We start from the raw sequence: 15,032 nt of genomic DNA, 5'->3' as shown, positions 1-15,032 counted from the left end.
TTTGTCACACACAGTCAGAAACATATACACCTACCACAATCAATCACACACTTATACCCATATTATACATATACTGTAGAGTCATACTTGCCTACTTTTGAAAACTAGTTTCAGGGAGATTCAAGGCGGCAGCAGACGCGCCGTGCAGGGGTGGTCCTAGCTCCATCCAAGGGGCGTGTCTAGTTCCGCCTATGGGTGTATTTATTGCAATCGGGTATATACATACATACATACATACATACATACATACATATACACACACACACACACACACACACACACACACAGTAGTTGAAGTGGAAGTTTTGAAGAGGGGGTATGGAAAAGTGAAGGTTGTAACTATGTGCGCGCCGAAGGCGCGCACTCCAGAAAAGGGAGTGTGGCCACGCACAAGGGGCGTGTCCTGAAGTGTAGTTTACCACACCATATACCCCTTATACACCACAACAGTAGGACCCCTTATACTATCTAGTACTGGTGCGCTTACACATTATACCACACAGTATGAGCTGAAATTCACATTATAGCACACTGAATGAGACAAAGGCCCTCATTCCGAGTTGTTCGCTCGCAAGGCGATTTTAGCAGTATCGCACAAGCTAAGCCGCCGCCTACTGGGAGTGAATCTTAGCTTGTTAAAATTGCGAACGATGTATTCGCAATATTGCGATTACATACTTCTTAGCAGTTTCAGAGTAGCTTCAGACTTACTCGGCATCTGCGATCAGTTCAGTGCTTGTCGTTCCTGGTTTGACGTCACAAACACACCCAGCGTTCACCCAGACACTCCTCCGTTTCTCCGGCCACTCCTGCGTTTTTTCCGGAAACGGTAGCGTTTTTTCCCACACACCCATAAAACGGCCTGTTTCCGCCCAGAAACACCCATTTCCTGTCAATCACATTACGATCGCCAGAACGATGAAAAAGCCGTGAGTAAAATTACTAAGTGCATAGCAAATTTACTTGGCGCAGTCGCAGTGCGGACATTGCGCATGCGCATTAAGCGGAAAATCGCTGCGATGCGAAGATTTTTACCGAGCGAACAACTCGGAATGAGGGCCAAAATTCACATTATACCAAACAGTATGAGCCAAAATTCACATACGCCACACAGTATGAACCAAAATTTAGATATGCCACAGGGGTGGTCTTCAGGTTGCCGGCGGCCGAGCTCCCAACGACCACCATACCGGCGCCGGAATCCCAACCGCCGGCATACCAACAACTTTTCTCCCTCTTGGGGGTCCATGACCACCCTGGAGGGAGAATAGATAACGGAGCTCATTTGCGTTCGCCCAGCTGTCGGTATGCAGGCGGTCAGGATTCCAGCACCGGTATGTTGGTCGCCGGGAGCCTGACCGCCAGCAACACATACTACACCCATGCCACACACTCTATGAGCCGAGATACACATTACACCACACGGTATGATCCAAAATTCACATTATGCTACACAGTATAAGCCACAATTCACACGTAATGGGACAAAATTCACATGACACACAGTATGAACCACAATTCACATGGAATGGGACAAAATTCACATTATGCTACATAGTATGAGCCACAATTCACATGTAATGGGACAAAATTCACATGACACACAGTATGAACCACAATTCACTTGGAATGGGACAAAATTCACATTATGCTACACAGTATGAGCCACAATTCACACGTAATAGGACAAAATTCACTATGCAACATGGAATGAGCCAAAATTCAGAGACAGGGAGAGTGACAGCAGGGACATAGGGACAGGGAGTGTGACAGAGGGACAGGGAAAGTGACAGAGAGAGGGACAGCAAGGACATATAGTAAGGAAAGAGTAGGGCAGCAGTGCAAGATTACCTAATGAGCAGCGGCGGTGCGGAGGAGGCTGTGGTCGGCGGTGCGGAGGATGAGGAGGCTGTGGTCGGCGGCAGTGAGGAGGAAGAATCTGTGTGCGGCGGTGTTGCGGAGGAGGCGGCTGTGGGCTGCGGTGCAGAGGAGGCGGCTGTGGTCAACAGCCTTCAGTCCGGCTCCGGTCCACCTATGACCGCCGCTATTTCAAATCTGACACGGACCGGCAGCCTGAGAGATCCAATTAGTGCGTTAATTGTGACAAATTTGAAAAAATGCGGCGTCAGGGGTCTTCAGTCAGTGCCGTATGCCATACCGGTGTATACCGGGCCACTTCGAGCACTGTATGTATGTATATATATACACACACACACACACATACATATTACTCACAGTACCATAATACATTGCATTATACACAGCCCCCTCCCACTTACTACCCACAGTACCTTATTACATTACATTATACACACACCCCCTCCCCATATTATACCTAGGACATTACATTATACACACCCCACCCATATTACACCGAGAACCACATCATACACAGCCCACTACCCCATATTACACCCAGTACATTACATTATACCCCCCCATATTATCCACAGTGCCATATTATATAACACACAGCATACACAGAACCCTTCACCCATATTACACCCAGTACATTACATTATACCCCCCCCCATATTACCCACAGTGCCATATTACTATAACACACAGCATACACAGAACCCTTCCCCCATATTACACCCAGTACATTACATTATACCCCCCCCCCCCCCACACACACACACAATTACCCACAGTGCCATATTAGTAATACACACAGCATACACAGAGCCCCTCCCCCATATTACACCCAGTACCAGATTATATAACTTTATAGACAGTATCCTCCTTTCTCATATTACAGCCAGTCAGTTCCACATTACATTCCCCCCATTACATACAGCACTCACCTGGCTAGTGGACTGGAGGCCCCAGCTCCAGGACAGTGTGGGAAGGCAGCAGTGAGAGCCGAGGAGCAGACACAGAGGAGAGCTGCTGCTGCTGGCCTGATACACGCAGCCAGCCCTCTCTGAGGGGCAGATGTATTAACCTGGAGAAGGCATAAGGAAGTGATAAACCAGTGATATGTGCAAGGTGATAACGCACCAGCCAATCAGGTCCAATATGTAAATTAACAGTTAGGAGGTGATTGGCTGGTGCCTTTATCACCTTGCACATATCACTGGTTTATCACTTCCTTATGCCATCTCCAGGTTAATACATCTGCCCCTCAGTGTGGTGGGAGGGGCCAGCCACAGGGAAGCACACCCCTGATTGAGATGGCTTCTCAGTGTGCAGTGTGCCCAGTGTGCCGATGCTACATACACACAACACTGCGGTGGCCGGCCATGAAGTCTCCCGTGCAGGCCCCGCCCCCTGGCTTCTCCGGACTTGTGCATGCGCAGTACTGCATTTCGGTAAGGACCCTTAAAATCCGGGGGGCTGGCAAGGTTTGCGGGGCAGCGGGAGGCTCATTTAAAAATCGGGAGCCTCCCGCTGAATGCGAGAGGGTAGGCAAGCCCGTGTAGAGTGCTCCTCTCCTCCCTCTTACCTCACTATCGCACACACTGACTGGGTAGGCTGTGGGAACATGTCTGTAGCTGCTCCTACTGCCTTCTCTCCTCCCTCCTCTCACAAGCTGCCAGCAGTGAAACTGAAAGCAGTGCCATGTAGCCCCGCCCCCCGGCTCGGATTCCACCCCTCTGCCCTCTCCCTATGCTTTCTTTGGACTTTATTATGCAGCTTGCGGTGCACTTTGCACTGCAGCTGCACACTGAACTGTGGGGCCCCTAGCAGCAGGGGGGCCCAGGGTAATGTACCCCCTGTGACCCCCCCTTAATCCGGCTCTGGTACCAGCCAATCACCAACTACCTGGCATGTCACAGGCTGGGTTTGAAAAATGACAGTTAGGAGCTGGTTGGCTGGTACTTTATCTCCATCCAAGGCTTAGTAAATAGATCCCTAAGTACCTTAACAACAAAGATTAGGGACAGAGGGGCAGATTTATTAAGCCTGGTGAAGTGATAAAGTGGATGGTGATAAAGCACCAGCCAGTCAGCTCCTAACTGACATTTTTCAAACCCAGCCTGTGACATGAAAGTTAGGAGCTGATTGGCTGGTACTTTATCACCTTCCCCTTTATCACTTCTCCAGGCTTAATAAATCTGCCCCAGAGTGCAGGGCAAAATAATATGAGTCAACGACTATACTACTGCAAGCAACAACATAGTTGGTTCTGCAAGAACTTAATGGCCATTAATCACCAGTGATATGGATTTGACAGCACTCTTTAAGCGACTACTACCCTGTTATCGAAGGGGTAGAATATCAAGGACAGATTGGCCTGAAATGAATAGCTGTCGGAAACGGCATTGTTTCCGACAGCTTTCCGTTCCGACAGGACCCGACATTCAGAGGCAGGCTACTCTGTGTATCACCAGCTTCACTAAGAGGCATACCACTGACAACCTGTTAGAAAACTAAGGGATATCATAGCAAAATGGGTTACCCCATTTGGACACTCCTCAGAATTTTTTATTTCTGATAATGCCGCAAATATTGTGTAAGCATTAAAGCTGGGTGAATTCCAACACATCCCATATTTTGCTCACACAGAGTTTTTTGTTACAGAGTTTTTTGGTTAAAAAATGGCAGGGGTGTGCATGAAATGCTGTCTATGGCCCTAAAAATGTCAATACAGTAGGGGATTAAAGTGGCTGCAAGAACAGTTCAATTTGCTCTGCCACAAACTGAAGCAAAAGGTGGTAACAAGGTGGAAATCCACACTTTATATGCTTTAGCAGATGGAGGAACAGCAAGAAGCCATCCAAAGCTATACAACCAATCATGGCATTGGGAAAGGAGGGGGAATGTACTTTAGTCGGGAGCAGTGGAGAATATATTCCGTTTTGTGATGGGTGCTGAAACCCAATTGAAGTAGTCACCAGTGAAGTGAGTTCAGACACTGTTAGTTTGAGTCAGATGAGTCCCTTAATAAGCAGCTTGAGAAATTTAAGCTATAGATGAAATTAAGTGATTTTGCTAAGTATGTTGGACTTGTAGATCAAGTCCTTTATTTGCTTCGCCAGGATCCAAGGGTTGTCAACATCTTGAAATTGGATCACTACATTTTGGCGACAGTGCTTGATCTTAGGTTTACAGTAAGTCATACATCGTGTATTTCTTTCCAACTGACCCAGATCCTTGGAGATGCAAAGAGCTCCTGGTGAGCAAGTTGTCAGCTCATCTGGTGCATGAAATAACAATGGGGTTAATTCCAAGTTGATCGCAGCAGCAAGTTTGTTAGCAATTGGGCAAAACCATGTGCACTGCAGGTGTGGTAGATATAACATGTGCAGAGAGAGTTAGATTTGGGTGGGTTATATTGTTTCTGTGCAGGGTAAATACTGGCTGCTTTATTTTTACACTGCAAGTTAGATTTCAGTTTGAACACACCCCACCCAAATCTAACTCTCTCTGCAAATGTTATATCTGCCCCACCTGCAGTGAACATGGTTTTGCCCATTTGCTAACATATTTGCTGCTGCGATCAACTCAGAATTACCCCCAATGTCTCTTCCTTCAGTTCCTCCGGAAACTGCTGCCAGGACAAAGCTAAGCTTTACCAAGTGACCCAGTGGTGATGCAGATGAGTCAACACAACATTCTGACATCTGGTTGGGTCTAAAAGAATTGCCCAAAATTAATGACACCTGTAACATAACTCCATCTAAAATGGGTCAACATTCAAAGAATGGTGGAGGATTATTTAATGACAACATGCAAATAGGCATGTCACAGAGTCTCTTTGACTACTGGAAGGAAAAAGGCACTTTGAAGGCCCTTTTACAAACTCGCATTATCAGCGATTGGTGTAGGAGGCTACTTCATCAAAATGTGGAAAAGATGATATTCATTGAAGTGAAGTGAACTACAAATTCCAGGAGAAGGACCTTTACATCAAAGTACAGAGACTTCTGTAATGGTGGATTCCAGCGGGAGGAATTAATATTGTGTGAGGATGATCTAAACACTGATGAGGGTGAGAGAGAGGATGATAATTGTGGCTCCTACTCTATGGAACTCTCTTCCCCACACAGTTTGAGAAGCCTCCAATCTAGAATACTTCAAAAATAGACTAAAGACTTACCTATTTACTCAAGCATTTCACTAATATCTACTGTTAGGCTGGTTTTGTATTTTGAGCCTTATAGAGTACTATAAGGAGAAAAGTGCTATATAAATAACATTATTATTATTATTATTATTATTATTATTAATAATAATAATAATAATGACTATGACATCTTGCCACTGTAGAGATCAGTGACAGCACTGTTAGCATAGCTGCCTTAAGGCCATTGGTAGCTTGCTTTGTGGGGGCCCAAACCAAGAACTTCAGCCACAAAAAGTGCTTGGTTTGTTAAACTGTGCATGTCCTTTTCCATATCCAACATACGGGAGGGTAGAAGGGCCCAAGGACAATTCCATCTTTTTTCCCACTGGTGTTTGGCAATATTTCATAGATGTGCTATAAACTGCCATGTGCTTGTGCTGCTGCTCTGTCGCTAAGTAACCAGCCAACTCGCTGCTGCCTTTGGCCTAAACTGGATGAAAACAAAATTGTGAGCAGGGAGGTGGTCAAAATTGACTGGTACAGGTTGAGTCTCCCTTATCCAAAATGCTTGGGACCAGAGGTATTCTGGATATGGGATTTTTCCGTATTTTGGAATAACTGCATACCATAATGAGATATCATGGTGATGGGACCTAAATCTAAGCACAGAATGCATTTAAGTTTCATATACATGTAAAAAAAATTTGGTTACCCAGGGGTGCTCGGGCGCTTTAGGTAGGAGATATTTCACCGAGCTGCAGTCTCAAGAAAGGGAAAGTCACTCCCGTATACAATGCAGAAAAAAAGGGGGGGTGAGGCTGCGCTAAATTTGATGAATATCACAGTAATAGTGTAATAGATTAAAACATGATTTTATTCCTAAAATTTATGCAATAGGTATAAATTAAAAACTAAAAACATAAAAATAAATGCATGTCATAAACAGTTAGTATAATTTCTGTGTTTCAAAAGACAATTCTATAGGGTTACCCAATTCGCCAGGTTGGTAATGTAGAGTTATGGAGTTTTTAAGGTGACCGTTCCAAAATATTTTCCCCTGCAGTATTAAAGTCCAGCATAATCAACAGTCTCAGAGTTAGGCAATATCCAGTGAATTTACCGTTAGAGGGTAGTGTGCTCCAGAATCTTTTTAGTGGAGAGCTCCTCATGCGTTACGGTTGGTGCAGTCCTTTATGCGGTTATTGCTGTTTGTGGTCTGAGAATTTAGAAGAGCCGTCTGGACAAAGTTTGGGGAATGGTTCGGTCCTCCTTCAGATCAATTCCAGGCGGGGGTCCCTGGTACACCTGACGCGTTTCGCTGCAGTCAGCTTGCAGCTTTATCAAAGGTATCCATAGTTAAGACATGTGGGGTTTATATACCCCTTCCAATATGGTGGCTAATTAGCCCCTAGAAACACCTGATTGCATAATTACATAATCACTTTAAAATGGGTACATAAAATTAGAGCAAACTTGCATGTTAGACGTGATCGGAACCTCTATAAGGAAATACGAAATCACAGTACTGTTCTTCAATATGTTCCCCCACCAATAATAAAAGTCCACATTGCCGCATCCATGACAACATAGTCACAACAAATTTACCCATTGGTCATTGTGTCCCAATACACTTCCTGTCCATCTTTATTCATTTACTACAAAAAAATTCAAACAAACTGGTTTCTACGAACTATTTGTATATTTTTCCGGATACTACATCCCATCCGAAGTAGGTCTGTCTAACATGCAAGTTTGCTCTAATTTTATGTACCCATTTTAAAGTGATAATGTAATTATGCAATCAGGTGTTTCTAGGGGCTAATTAGCCACCATATTGGAAGGGGTATATAAACCCCACATGCACTGCAAGCTGACTGCAGCGAAACGCGTCAGGTGTACCAGGGACCCCCGCCAGGAATTGATCTGAAGGAGGACCGAACCATTCCCCAAACTTTGTCCAGACGGCTCTTCTAAATTCTCAGACCACAAACAGCAATAACCGCATAAAGGACTGCACCAACCGTAACGCATGAGGAGCTCTCCACTAAAAAGATTCTGGAGCACACTACCCTCTAACGGTAAATTGTCCATTCACTGGATATTGCCTAACTCTGAGACTGTTGATTATGCTGGACTTTAATACTGCAGGGGAAAATATTTTGGAACGGTCACCTTAAAAACTCCATAACTCTACATTACCAACCTGGCGAATTGGGTAACCCTATAGAATTGTCTTTTGAAATACAGAAATTATACTAACTGTTTATGACATGCATTTATTTTTATGTTTTTAGTTTTTAATTTATACCTATTGCATAAATTTTAGGAATAAAATCATGTTTTAATCTATTACACTATTACTGTGATATTCATCAAATTTAGCGCAGCCTCACCCCCCCTTTTTTCTGCATGTTTCATATACACCTTATACACACAGCCTGAAGGTCATTTAATACAATATTTTTAATAACTCTGTGTATTAAACAAAGTTTGTGTACATTGAGCCATCAAATCACTATCTCACTCTCACTCAAAAAAGTCCGTATTTCGGAATATTTGGATATGGGATACTCAACCTGTACTTACTGGTAAGGCATGTTATTGAGGTTAATGTTACTGTAAAAGCCCAAATTATGTGATTTTTTTTTTTTATAGCAATTTTTGGAAAATAGCAATTTCTGGAAAAAAGACAGATCCAAAACTAAAACATGTGACTGTGGTTTTTGCAAAACCAAAACACAAAGTTAATACAGATCCAAAACCAAAACACGGGGGTTGGCGCACATATCTATTTTGCGGTATGTTTCCTTTTCTTCCTGGAGATAGCCCCGCCCCTACAGTACCTAGACTCCATTCAGCTGTCAGTGGTCCTGAGAGTGTGGTGTGCCTGTGTTGGCGGGGTTGTCGTTGGTGCTGGACAAAGAGGTAGAGTGTAGGGTGGACCAGGACATAGCTGCAGTCAGAGCACATACATCTTTGCTGCAGTCACACCAAACAGCCCCTCTTGGCACGCCAGGTCATGTGAGAATCTTCTAGCACTGGGCATCTGTTTTGCTGAAAATGCATTTTAGTCACACCACAATGTGACTAGGACGCACGAGGAGACTGATTAATTTGATATATGACACATATATACAGTATATGTGGGACTGAGGGGTATATTTCTAAAGCTCTAAAAATGAAAAGTGCCCATAGCAACTAATTAGCTTCTGTCTATTATTTTTATGATGCAATAGAGAAATGATAGACAGAATCTGATTGATTGTTATGGGCAACATCACCAATTTCAATTTTTACAGTCTTTAATAAATTTACCGGAGTCTCTGAATCTGTATACAGCCACAGCTTTTCTGTTCTGCTCCATATACAAACTTAGCCATACGCAATATACAAGTGTCATATATCTAATTAATCAGCACAGTCTACATAGTCGCATTGTGTAGCAACTGAAATGCATTTTGGTCAAAAATGCCACTTCATGGCGTATGCTGGAGGCCAGATGTATGAGGATGCATTTGTATATAGCAGTAGAGAGATACAGACAAACCTTCTATACACGAAATGTGTTAAATACTGAATTTAAATGGAATAACAACAAATAAAAAATTGGGGGGGGGGGGGGTCTGAAAGAGAGGAGAGGGTGGATCCATGGGTCATATAAGGAGGGGAGGAATTAGTCCACAGGCTCTAGTATCATTCCACATGTTATGTTTTCACTGCAGAATCATACCTGAGACTTGTGTGCAGGGCTGCTATTAGGGGGGGACTGTCAGGACTTGAGTACCGGGCCCAGACCATGAGGGGGCCCGGTTGTCAGTGGTATGCATTGTTGAGCATAGAGGGAAAGCCAGCGGCAGTTTGAATTTGACTCTGGCCATGAGCCAGTCTGGGCTAGCGGACTGGCAGCCAATCAGGAGTGCCCTCAGCAACAGCTCCTGCTGGCTGCTGGTCCGCTAGCTGATCACGGCCGCCCCAAAATTTGAAATGCTGCTGGCACTGTCTCACCAGTCTATGGCCACCTGCTCTGGACTCCTGCTGCCACAATAGCATTTTCTGATGGCAGCCCTGCTGGTGTGCCAACAAATGTAAACATAACAAATGACACAACCAGAGTATCACGTCTAGCTGCACCCCACAGAGACACCTGCCATTCATGTGTAACGGGTGAAGGCGTACAGACTATGCCACAACAAATTAATTCCCGAACAGCTGGATATCCATAGATTACATGTCTCTGTTCTACAAGAGGCAAAGTCAAACATGAAGGACCAGGATATTCCTTTACATAAAACTGTATAATATAATATCCCTGCTAAAGGTTACTGTGACCTACCAACCGATCCTGCATGGGCCAGGCTGACAGGATATAGAAAATAAGCTCATTGTAGCATTGCTTTGTCAGATAGCTGTTATTATCCATCATTCACAGCTTTCCACTATACTGACTGATTTTTTTCTAATATTAAGATTATATTTTTGTGCGTAGGTAGTAAGGTACACACGTGTGACAAGTGGATAATTTAATAACTCATCATACGTTGTGTAACGTGACCAGTCAGGGGGTTTAGAACACTGCAGGGGTTTCACAACTTCTACAGATCTGTGTTTGTCAACTCTGTGGCTCCATTAACTTATGTGACTCCTCATTACCGGTTGGGTTGTATGTTGAATATTGTTATGCGTAACTGTTATGGGGGAAAGCAAAGAGTTAAAAAGGTGACAATAGCCAAATTAGAGAAAAAATCAAAACCTCTCTATTTGCTAGACTGACACAGGGCCTAATTCATGTTTGTACGCACAAGCCTACGCAGCTGCAATTTTCCAGGCTACGGATTTGCTAAACATCGCAAGCGGAGCTACCCCCGCCCCCGAGAAAGCAGGAGACGCTCACCATCTAATTCTAAAGCTGCTACAAAGTCCTCTCCCTGGTGTACATATGAGCGACCGAATGTGCAAGTACTGAGATGCCCACTGTCAGTGCCTACAGGTGCTGCAATCATACTTTGTGCGTCATCATGCCTGTGCCAGTCCAATAACACGCCCATTCTACGCTACATCTGCATCTGATTAGCTAATCCCCTGTAACCGCATAGGAACACCCAACACATTTCTAATACATTTCTTTGTGCATGCATCTGAATCTATACTGTACCTGTATGTAAGACAGAGTGGGATCTGGGCAGGGGACAATAATAATAATGGTGCGGTGGTGGGCGCTGTCTCCCTGCTGGAGGCCATTGATAGGGGACACCCTGGCTCCATGGGCAGGCAGTGAGGGGAAACTGAAGCTCAGTAGAGATGTATAGTGCAGCATGAGGGCACAATATCTTTTCCGGGAGTAATGATCTCGATCTCCACTCCACTGAGCTGCTTTTGGGAATTGTAGTCAAAATTGCACCTGTGGGTGTCTCGCAAGGAGCTTCCTTCTACAGAGTTTTATTAGCACAAACGGGAGCGCTAGCGGTGTAAGTGTGACTGTAGTCAGTGTCAGACTGGGGCATGAAGGGCCCACGGGGGAGGATGCTGTTGTAGGGGCCCATGCTTAAGGGTGTGGCCAGGCTCCAGTGGGAGCGTGGCCGGCCACCACAGAGGTTTGGCTAACCATTACAGAGTACATGTTCTGTGCCCCTTGGTAAATGTATAAAAAAACTAATTCTTGTGAAGTATAATACTATAATGTAACATACTGTATGTATAATGCATAATTCAAGTGCACCTGGATAAAGTCTGGAACCTGATCCCTAGAGGAGGAGGAGGGCCCACAAGCAGTGGGGCCCACCGGTGGTCTACCCTGTTCCCCTGTGGACCAGTACGACCCTGACTGTAGAGGTGGTGGTGTTGCTAAACTTGTTTTATTGATTAAACTAATAATTATCGACTAAAAATGTAGATAAAAATATAACATGCATATATTCAGAGGTCAGGGTAAAAATTCATTACAGAATTAAAAATTAGTATTTGTACTAAAAATAAGAATAAAATAAATAAAATAATATAAAAATATGAAAACAATAATACAAATAAAAATACATAAAAATAGAAATATCTACTATATAAAAGTGAAAATTTGTCTCTCTGTCTTGCTATACAAATCCACAGTTTACAAGCGAAGATCGTGAAATTTGACACACAAGCGTATTAAAACACAGCGGAGGCAACTAAAAAATGTTTAAATCCCTAACACCCCTAGGGGGTCAGACAGCAGCACAAAGTGTATCAGGAGACAGCATAACTCCGGAATTAGAAGAACAGTTCCAGACGCGCTGTCACAGCTGCCAGCAAGGGATTGTCAGTCCCAAAGAAGAATTTTTACAACAAAAAGCAGTTAAGCCGGCGCTGGCTGTCTTTCCAATAATAAAAACAACTATGGATGATTGGAAAACTCTTAATTTTATTAGCTAAGCACTAATTAGTGAATAAAAACCATGAATAAAATATAAAATTCACACATTCATATGAAGTATAGGGCATATATGGAGCTGAGAAAAAGTTCAAATATGCTGCTAATAAGTGTCCACTAAGGATCCCGGACTGGAACACTGGACAAAAGTTCCCTGGGGAAGAGAGATAAAGTACAGCTGGTTTTACCCGTATTGGTGGAGGCTTCCAAATGCTTTTGAAAACAGCAAGCAAGCTGTATCACTTGTAATCAAGCTGGGTCCCTCCGGTTGATGCTGTAATTGGTATGTCCCACAGAGAACAATTCCAAGGCAGGTGTTCCAAAATAAATTGTCAAACGTCCATATCTGGATCCTATTGTGACGTGGAGCACTGGTATTGATGGCGATGGCAGCTTTTTTCACACTTAACGCGTTTCCCTAGGCACGGTCACCTAGCTTCATCAGAAGTAGAGCTCCCTCTGATTCAGGGATCTATTTAAACCCTATTTAATTACCTGATGCCCAACAGGTGTATAACAGGTGTGTAACAATAAAAGATCAATCATCCACAGTATTTATATAAACAATCATTTTACAATGTCACTAGTCCTATTAAAAAGATAGAGCGATATGTAGGAGGCAAACCCGCAAAAATGTATGTATATATGTAATATATGACCATAAATGGAACTAAATGGGAAAGATGTTAAAGGTCAGTGTAGTCACATGACCTGATTCCGGACTCTGAGTTCTGATGGTTTTCTCATGGAACTCTCAGAAACCCCTTTGTTAAATTTCTCCAAACTTGCAGACATTACCTGAGAAGTTGAGATCTCTTTTATATGTAAAGTACAGATGTAGCCACCTTTATCTTGACTGTTTCTCCGCCGAGACGGGCGTTTAGTCACGCTAAGGCGATAGCTGAGTTTAATCACAGGTAGGCGCGTTGAGGCGATCTAGATACTCATCATGCATTACACATCTCCACCACTGTGTGGCTAATGCTCCACTAATCCAGTACTTTCGATCGTACAGTATAGCGGCGGATTGATCTACAGCTCTGGCAATACTGTAGGCGTAACGGGAGGCGGTGGAAAAAGTATGGAGTACTGTATGTGTATGGAGACGCAACTACAGTAATTGTGTAAAAGGAAGAATGTACAGGACAATGTATAAACACCGTGCTTTTAAAATACATGAGCGTCTGGGAATGGAGGGCTACAGTAGCTAGCAGGAGGCGGTGGAAAATACCGTGCTTTACAAATGCGAGCGTCCGAGTCCTCTAAGGCATAAACCAACACCAATGGGGTGGGGGCCGGGCGCTGTTTGCAGTACTTTCACACATGAAATTGGGAGTCTCTCATGATGCGTCGTGGGCTAGGGGTGAAGGCTCCCACCTCCCACGCTGGGGGTCCAGGGTTCGAGACGTGATGTGCCTTCTTTTTTTTTTTTTTATTGTAATAATACACTGTATTATTTTATCTACATTGTAAGACAGTCAATGGAAAGGTGCACACAAGTTACATATAAATCAAAGTACATCTGCAGGAGCGATTCTTTACGCTAAATGCAACTAAACAGCGGGAATGAGTAGAAATGAGTGTATTCTGACGCTACTGTGAGCAAAACAGTACTATACAGTAGATATTCGGCGTTTGTGTATTGCACATGACCTGAATTCCCTCCCTGTCTACTGCATGATCTGTGCAGGCTCCCAGGGGGGAAGGGCAATAGGCTAGCAGGAGGCTACTGGGGACTCAGACTCATACAGTACTTGCATTTCAAAAGCACAGTATTTTCCACCGCCTCCCGCTTGCCCATCGCCCTTCCCCCCTGGGATCCTGCACAGGTCATGCAGTAGACAGGGAGGGAGTTATTCACGTAAACTAGGGCAAAGCTGCAGGAGCAGTTGTACTGTTTAGGGTCTATGCACCATATGGTATACATACAATTCTATAGCAGGGCAGACTCAATTGGAGGCCCTCGGCTATGGAGCAAGTAACAGCACAGATTTGGTAGGTCACGGGGCAATGCTGAAGGAGCGTCAGAATCCCCTAGCTAAAATACACAGGGGTGATAGGGATAAGTGAGGTCTTTGCGCATAACGATACACCGCAAAGTTCCCCATGGTTTTGATTATGCCTTTTCTTTGAACACGGTATTTTCCACTGCCTCACCCTACCCCCATCCCACTTTCCCCTTCCCCCCTGGGAGCCTGCAAAGTACATGCAGTAGACAGGGAGGGAGTTCCGATCAGGTTACAAGACATGTGCAACAGTATACTACTGTATGTAGGAAAATCCACCGCCCACTCTGATTTATGTGAAACCTGTGTGCACCCTTCCATTGAATGTATAACAAAGAAAAATAATAATAATAAAGTGAATGTTACAGGAACACATTAAAAAAAGGTTGGCACTTCCTTCCCATTGGTGTTGGTTTATGCCTTAGGGGACTCGGACGTTAATACTTGTATTTCAAAAGCACAGTATTTTCCACCGCCTCTCCCTACCCCCATCGCCCTTCCCCCCTGGGAGCCTGCACAGGTCATGCAGTGGACAGGGAGGGAGTTCAGATCAGGTACAATACACAAATGCTGACGATCTACAGTACTGTGTTGCTCAGTTAGTTGCGTTGGA

The 15,032-nt window shown here is 44.1% G+C and overlaps 1 long non-coding RNA gene across 1 annotated transcript in view; it reads right to left on the bottom strand.

Moving 5' to 3' along the window:
• Positions 1–2,940, bottom strand: part of LOC134935160 (uncharacterized) — a 131,216-nt gene extending 128,276 nt beyond the window's left edge. The window contains exons 1-2 of the long non-coding RNA XR_010179950.1: positions 2,808–2,940; positions 1,852–2,073 (exon numbers count right to left, since the gene is read on the bottom strand). This is a non-coding gene — a long non-coding RNA (uncharacterized LOC134935160). The remainder of the gene's footprint in view (positions 1–1,851; positions 2,074–2,807) is intronic.
• Between the last annotated feature and the right edge of the window lie 12,092 nt (positions 2,941–15,032).

Source organism: Pseudophryne corroboree, chromosome 6 (assembly GCF_028390025.1).
Source record: "Pseudophryne corroboree isolate aPseCor3 chromosome 6, aPseCor3.hap2, whole genome shotgun sequence".
NCBI classification, from domain to species: Eukaryota; Metazoa; Chordata; class Amphibia; order Anura; family Myobatrachidae; genus Pseudophryne; species Pseudophryne corroboree.
This window is presented reverse-complemented; position numbering and strand designations above follow the sequence as displayed.